Source organism: Danio aesculapii, chromosome 14 (genome assembly GCF_903798145.1).
Source record: "Danio aesculapii chromosome 14, fDanAes4.1, whole genome shotgun sequence".
NCBI classification, from domain to species: domain Eukaryota; kingdom Metazoa; phylum Chordata; class Actinopteri; order Cypriniformes; family Danionidae; genus Danio; species Danio aesculapii.
This window is the reverse complement of record NC_079448.1, coordinates 36,647,448-36,655,809: the sequence shown is the minus strand read 5'-3', so window position 1 is coordinate 36,655,809 and position 8,362 is coordinate 36,647,448.

The following is an 8,362-nucleotide window of genomic DNA, read 5'->3' as shown; positions in this document are numbered from 1 at the left end:
AGCTGGAAGGGCATTTGTTGTGTAAAACATTGGCTATGCTGGAAAAGTTGGTGGTTCATTCCACTGTGGCAACCTCTGAAATAGAGACTAAGCAAAAGGAAAATATTTATTTATTGCTTCTTCATTATAAATCCCTTGTTGTATTCCTCATCTGTAAGGATCTTTGCATAACATGCTAAATGAAAGTAAATAGACCTATCAATTGTAAACTCAATTGCTTTTCAAGTGAACTACATTACAGAACTACAGGGAACAAGCTCGTAGCCAGAGGGGTTTGGGTGGTTCAAAAGACTCACCCACCCCCCCACTGACAAGCAGAATTTGGCCCCTATATGAGCTCATTAATCCCATTTTTGACAGTATGCCATCATAAATTGTGGAAATAACCGATAGAAAAAAGGTTTTAGGACAAATTTAATTTTTAATTATTCAAATTGACAAATTTTGACTAGCTGGCCAGTTTGATATTTACCTACAGGCTACTGTTTTTAATATGTTTTTAGTTGGTTTTTAATAAGTTTTAACAGATTCCTACACTTCTAGAAATAATGGTATACGAGCTGTCACTGGGGTGGTACCTTTTCAAAAAGTACAAAATTGTGCCTAAAAGGTCCATATTAATACCTCAAAAGTACATATTAGTGCCTAAATAGCACAATTGTGTTCCTCTTAAAATTTGTAGGTACTAAAAAATACTTTTGAGGTACCAATATGGACCCTTTCAGTACAAATGTGTACCTTTTGAAAAGGTATCACCCCAGTGACAGCTCACGTACCTTCATATCTGAGAGTGTAGTTGTTGTTTTTTTAATGATGCATTATAATAACTTTTTAATTTTAAAAATAAGTATTTTTTCATACTTTATTCTTTATTAAAATCCTATTTCATAACATTATTTATACAGCTGTAATAAATTGTAGTTTAAATGCACATTTCTAAATAAACACTTTGTGGTAAGCACTTTGACAAAATTGTAGGAAATATTTTTGTTGTAAATGTTTAAGATCACCATCTGACAAGCTAATGCAGCAGATATTAATGCCTAAAATGTAAAAATGCAGTATTTGAACCTCATAATTTAATCGAAATTTGGGAGAGTAACTGCAAAAAGTTTTTAAGAAAAAAGAACCACCCCTTTCAATTGGCTAGCTACGGCCTGGGGAATTATGAATGAAGATAGGCTATATCTGGATGCAGCCTTTATGATGCAAGCTGAGATTCCATCACTCAGCGATGCAATGTCAGACACAATGCACTCAATGGCGGGTAGGGTTAGGGGTGGAGTTAGGTGAGCGCATTAAAAAGCATTGGATGCAGCTCAGATTGCTCGTATCATGACCTGTATGTATGCAGAGGGTGGTAGGCATGGTTCATTTAGCCTCTAGTGGTAGATTTCGTAACTACATAATTGTTGGAAATGTAAAAAAAAAAAAAAAAAGCCGTCTGAAATTGTGAACCTGTTACATTAGTAGGCCTAAGAACGGGACAGGCGCAACAGCAAAGATGCTAACAGATATCCAAGAAATGACTACATATTTGCATTTGGTCATTGCTCGTTAATTTGAATAGTCACTGTGACAAGAAAATGTCGGCCAGGAAACACTTCCTACATACGAAGATATATTTGCTTGACCCATCTTGTGCACTATTCGAACCACTAGGGGGGGCACTAGACACACCACCCGGATATAACACCGTCTTTACTGAATGTGTTATTTCAAAGCAGATTACTAAACGGTTTGATAATATCAGGGCTTGATCCAACATCACCCATAAGCCTGATCCTCAATGATGTGGAAATGCATCTGTGGGACATTGTATTTGCTTATGAAACATCTCCGCTGTTAGCTGTTGAAACTAATAAACCAGCAGCCTGCAGACTCCGGGCCAAGTGCCTCTTAATACTCATGGAGTTTTGTTTTTGTCATGTTGACATGTCAAATATTTTAGGGAGAAATAACACAGAACAGTCTATTACATCAAAGTGTTTGTTGTCTCTCAACACTATTTTCACTAAATATTGTATATAAACCCTGGTACATGTCAGTTCATTTAGAGAGCTGTTGGGTTCCAGATATAAAGAGGATAGTTTGCATTTGGAGCAATTCTAATGGATCTAGCCTTCATATGGGGATTGGACTTTGGATCATAGATCTGGAATAATTGCTGGCTTTATTTTACTTGCTGGATACATACATTGGATAATGGATTCTGCAATTGTATCAACTCTTTTTATTATTATTATTAAGATCTAAAAAGATGGAAATGGTGCCTTTTTTAGGCATGTGCTCTGTTGTTTTTTATATGTATTTTTAGTTTTTCCTAATTTAGTCATTGTGTTCCAGGTGGTATGAATGGCTTTTCCTCCTTTGAATGATTGTGGATGCATTTATGGACCTTTAAATGTATGAATTCGATTCAAACCAGTTGAACTGGATTTAATTTGTAAAATATCAGAATTTTGAAAGTATATTAAATGCTTGCATTATATTGTTTGCGTTTCATAGTGTCACATATTTCAATATTGACTTGCATTTTTTATCCATTTAAATGTACTAAAATAATTTCCCTTCTATTTTTTAGAACATGCTTAAATATTTTAAAGATTTTAAAGTGTTTTAAGTATGATTGTGTGTGTTTAGATAAGAAGATGGAGAAAGTAAGAAATTTATCATTTAAACTTAATCAGGTCAAAAGAACATTAACGTGACTTTGTAGAAGGTTAGCAGTGTAAATGTGTGCCAATAATTCAAGGACGGTCTCTCTTTCCTGCGTCTCCTTAGCATGTGTCTGAAGTGTGTATGTGTATTTACACACAACAATAACCTGGAACTGTATGGTCTTTCTCCTGCCTGATACAGTGAATCAGAGTTCCATCTCTCTGCCTGACATCTTCAGGCTGAGTTTAGTAAACATCGCTAATCAGCCAATACTGTTTAGCTAAAAACAGTGCAGCGCGTGGTTGCTGTTTTGGTTTAGGCATTGTAATAGTTGGCAGCAGGGTGCGTTGCCCTTTAGGGGAGTTTGTACCATGTTCCCCGTTTAAAATACAATGCATTGACATACACACCCAAAAAAAATCAACAGTTTTGATGCTTGTAGCTTATCAGTCCTGCCATCACGTTTTAGCAGTTCAATTTCAGTTCATCAACCCCCCTCCTCCAAAAAAAACGTCCTGGTCCTGATGGATTTGTTCATGTCTGTTTGGAGTTTACTGTATCAACAATACACAGAACCAGCTGGAATGAACCAGCCTTAATGTCATCCTTCATATAACCCTCGCCTACACGAATACTGAAAGGAAATATTATGAAAAAGACTATTTTCGGTTGTTCTAAGTATTCGTCACTTTGTCTTATACGGCTTAAAGAATGATTAAGCATATTTGAAATCAACATAGGTCTAAAACAAAGCTTAGAGAGATATTTCACAAAGCAGTATAATGGCTTTTTAAAATGATGAAATGAAAATTGGGTAAATTTTCTATAACAGTCGAGTACAGAACATTCGTCCTCATTTCATATTTTATACCACCGTAACATTTAAGAAGTTATTTAAACAGTTGTTTTCTTTTTATAGATTATTTACACTTGTTAATGGACAGGATTGCAAGACCACTTGAAATTTCCCATTTTCAAAATATTACCACAGCTATCTTTATGGGGACTTCCCATAGACATGATTGTTATTCTGTACAGACTGTATATTCTGTCTCCCTAAACTCCCCTAAACCCCTAAACTCAACATTCACTGGAAACATTCTGCCTTTTTCATTCATTCATTCATTCATTCATTCATTCATTCATTCAATTATTCATTCATTTTTCTTCAGTTTAGTCGCTTTATTCATCAGGGGTCGCCACAGCGTAACGAACCGCCAACTTATCCAGCATATGTTTTTACCTATACTGCATGTCTTTGGACTGTGGGGGAAACAAAAGGAAACCCACATGAACACAGGGAGAATATGCAAACTCCACACAGAAACGGAAAATGACCCAGCCATGGCTCGAACCAGTGGCCTTCTTGCGGTGAAGCAACAGTGCTAACCTCTGAGCCCGTTTTGCCTTTTTACTTTTTCAAAAAACCTAATTCTGTGTGATTTATGACCCCTTTTTCCTAGGGGGACACACAAGCACACACACTCACACACATAGACAGACAGATAGATATTCACTAAACTAAATTGTGTGTGTGTATTCCTTGTATTGTATACTAAATATCGCCACAAGTAGTTGTAAATTTTGATTCTGTGTGATTTATGAGCCATTTTCCTCATACGGACCAAAAAAACGTCCCCATGAGGAATACTCTTCATAAATTACATAAAATGAAATATTTTGAAAATGTAAAAATGCAGATTGTTCCTGTGAGGGTTGGTTTAGGGGTAGGGGTGTGGTAAAGAGGATAGAATAAACAGTCTGTACAGTAAAAAAATCCTTACGTCTATGGGAAATCAACATAAATAAAACTGTGTGTTGTCTATGTTCAAGTTATGAAAACAATAATTATTTTTTTCCAGGATTATTTGCTGAATAGAAAGTCCAACAGAAAAATGCTTGAAATGCAAATAATTAACTAATTTATCAATGTCTTTTCTGTCACATTTGATAACCTTAATGCATCCTTGCTAAATGAAAATATCATATTATTATTATTATTGAAAAATATGAAATATTATAAGGACAGCACGGTGGCTCGGTGGTTACCACTGTCACCTCACAGCAAGAAAGTCACTGGTTCGAGTCCCAGCTGGGCCAGTTGGCATTACTGTGTGGAGTTTCCATGTTTTCACCGTGTAGGCGTGGCTTTCCCCCCTAAACTACATTGGCCGTAGTGTATGTGAGTGAATGTGAACGGCATCCGCTGTGTAAAACATATGCTGGATAAATTGTTGGGTCATTCTGCTGTGGTGGCCCCTAAATAATAAAGGGACTAAGCCGAAAAGAAAATGAATGAATGAAAATATCATATTATTATTATTATTATTATTATTATTATTATTATTATTATTGTTATATCGCTGCCACCTAGCCCTCTGCAACTCTCACATGGACGTCCACTGAAGCACTTGGATGAGAGACCACATGGGGAAAACTAGGTTGCTGCCGGAAGTGGTGTTAGTGATGCCAGCAGGGGCGCTCAACTTGTGGTCTGTGTGGGTCCTAATGCCCCAGTATAGTGAAGGGGACTCTATACTGCTCAGTGAGCACTGTCTTTCAGGTGAGACGTTAAACTGAGGTCCTTCGAAAAAGTAAGGTATCATGGCCAAAATTTGCACACTGGCCTCTGTCCATCATGGCCTTCTAACCGTCCCCATATGATAATTGGCTTCATCAGTTTGTCTCCTCTCCACCAATCAGCTCAGGTGTAGTGTGCGCTCTGGTGCAATATGCCTGCCGTCGCATCATCCAGGTGGATGCTGCACACTGGTGGATGAGGAGATTCCCATTAATGTGTAAAGTGCTTTGAGTCTCCAGAAAAGAGCTATATAAATGTAAGGAGTTATGTAAATATTCTATATTAGCATTATATAAATATAAAAGTAAATTTTTATTGACCTAAATGTTTTGTATATAACACTTTGTTACAAATGCAAAGGCATTAAATGAATCGTTATTGATGCACAGAATCATGTGTGTATAAACTGTTTTCTTTGCATGTCATAATATTTCATATTTAAGTATATTTAGCTTCTTAATATTAGCTTTGGTTGATGTTAACTTTTGTATCACTGTATTTTTTTTTACAGTTTATTGTATTGTATGTTATTACTGATTTTATTGTTTAAAAAGTCTATAATCATTCATGCTTAATTTAGACAAATATTTCCTGCTTGCTACTCCAAAAAACAGAACTTTCTTTTTACTTTCTTTTTATCTAAGATAATAGTAAATAATATACGTCAAGACGATGATGTTTTGTTGTAGATTTCCTAGAAGTCATTGAGGCTTTAGACTGTTTATGACTTGTCGTATGTCATAAAATCTGTTCTTGGAATACAGCAGCGGCATCTCAAGCACATTGTTTTGGTGGATTCAGTTTGAGGGACAGGTGTGTGCCATACAACAGGCTGCAGGTGCAACAGAAGATTTATAGATTTTAATCACATTATACTGTTGAGCAATAATTCTGCCCCAAGGCTACAGGAAAAAGTGTGGTTGAGGAGTGTATATTCAGGGTGGATTGAGCATTATAAGTTAATACAGAGCAAATTTATCAAACACAAATGCACATTTGTCATAATCCAGTGATTACAGACATGTTGCTATAAGAGACTAATTGATGTCTTTAAAGATTGACTCTGGTTTTGTACAAAATGCAGGGTTCCACACAGTTCATCCATGTTGTCCCAACTCAAATTGATTAAGTTAACATAACACTTAACACACTTATGTGGATTGAACATTCAAAAATTAAGTTGTCCCAATGTAATCTCAAGAATTTCAGCTCATCTTAAATAATGTAAACAAGCAAAAAAAGTATATATATATATATATATATATATATATATATATATATATATATATATATATATATATATATATATATATATATATATATATATATATATATATATATATACACACAGTTGAAGTCAGAATTATTAGCCCCCCTGAACTATTAGCCCCCTGTTTATTCCCACCCCCTCCCCCCAATTTCTGTTTAATGGAGAGAAGATTTTTTCAACACATTTCTATACATAATAGTTTTAATAACTCATTTATAATAACTGATTCATTTTATCTTTGCCATGATGACAGTAAATAATATTTTATTTTTAAAATATTAAATGGTTTTTAAAAAATGAAAAACTGCTTTTATTCTAGCCAAAATAAAACAAATTGTATGATGAACAAAAATATATGATCAGACATACCGTGAAAATTTCCTTGCTCTGTTAAACATAATTTGGAAAATATTTAAATAAGAAAAAAAAACTCAATAATAATAATAATAATAATAATAACTAATAATAATAATAATAATAATAATAATTCTGACTTATAAACAATTGAAGTCAGAATTATTAGCCCCCCTTTGATCATGTTTAACAGAGCAAGAAAATTTTCAAAGTATGTCTGATAATATTTTTTCTTCTGAAGAAAGTCGTATTTGTTTTATTTTGGCTAGGATAAAAGCAGTTTTAAATTTTTTTAAAACCACTTAAAACCCCAAATTATTAGCCCCGTAAGCTTTTTTTATAGTCTACAGATTTTTTGCTTTGTTTTGTTCTTGTATTTGATTGAGTAATTTAAAATAACAAACAATAATTGTAGTTTTATGGTGTATATGTTTATATTTTTGTTTTGGTCACGTGTGTCTGTCATCATTGTTTCAATTAATGACTGTAAGCCAAATCTGAACAAAAATAATACAAATAAATTCTGTTTTAAATTAAACATGTGCTTTCACATTTTTTAATTATTATTAATGCACACTAAAACAAGTGACTATGATTTAAAGGATGATGAGGTGGCTTTAAATATGCATTTATGTATTAATATAAAAAATACATTCAAAATGTTTAGCCCTCCTATAATTTTTTTTTTTCTTTTTCAAATATTTCCCAAACGATGTTTAACAGAGCAAGGAATTTTTCACAGTATTTCCTATAATATTTTTTTTCTTCTGGAGAAAGTCTAATTTGCTTTATTTTGGCTCGAATAAATGCAGTTTTAATTTCTTTTAACCATTTTAAGGTCAATGTTATTAGCCCCCTTATGCAATATTTTTTTTCTGGTCTACAGAACAAATTATCTTTATACAATGACCCAATTGCCTAATTACCCTAACTTGAATAATTATCCTAGTTAAGCCTTTAAATTGCACTTTAAGCTGAATGTTATATCTTGAAAGGTATTCTGTAAAATATTATTTACTGTCATCATGGCAAAAATAAAAATAAATCAGTTATTAGAAATTAGTTAATAAAACTTTTTAACTTTCTAAAATTATGTTTAGAAATGTGTTGAATAAAATATTTTCTTTGAATATAACTTTATAGGGGGGCTAATAATTCAGGAGGGCTAAAAATTCTGACTTCAACTGTAAATTCAACTTCAACAGACAAGCATTTTTTATTTGTAAATAAAATTATGTCTGATAAATGACTAAATACTGCTGTATTACCTGCAACTTAACATATAACGCTCTCAACATGTTCATAGAGAAAAATACATTTAAAATCCCATTTATTTAATGTATTTCAAATCCCAAGTAGGGGTCAGTACATGAACACAGGGTGGAAAATAACAGCCACTAAATACTCTTATAGACGTGCCAAAAAGAAAGGTGTATTTCTCAATGGCAAAATAAGCAGTTGGTAATTTGCATCATTACAGTTCAGTGAGAGGGTGT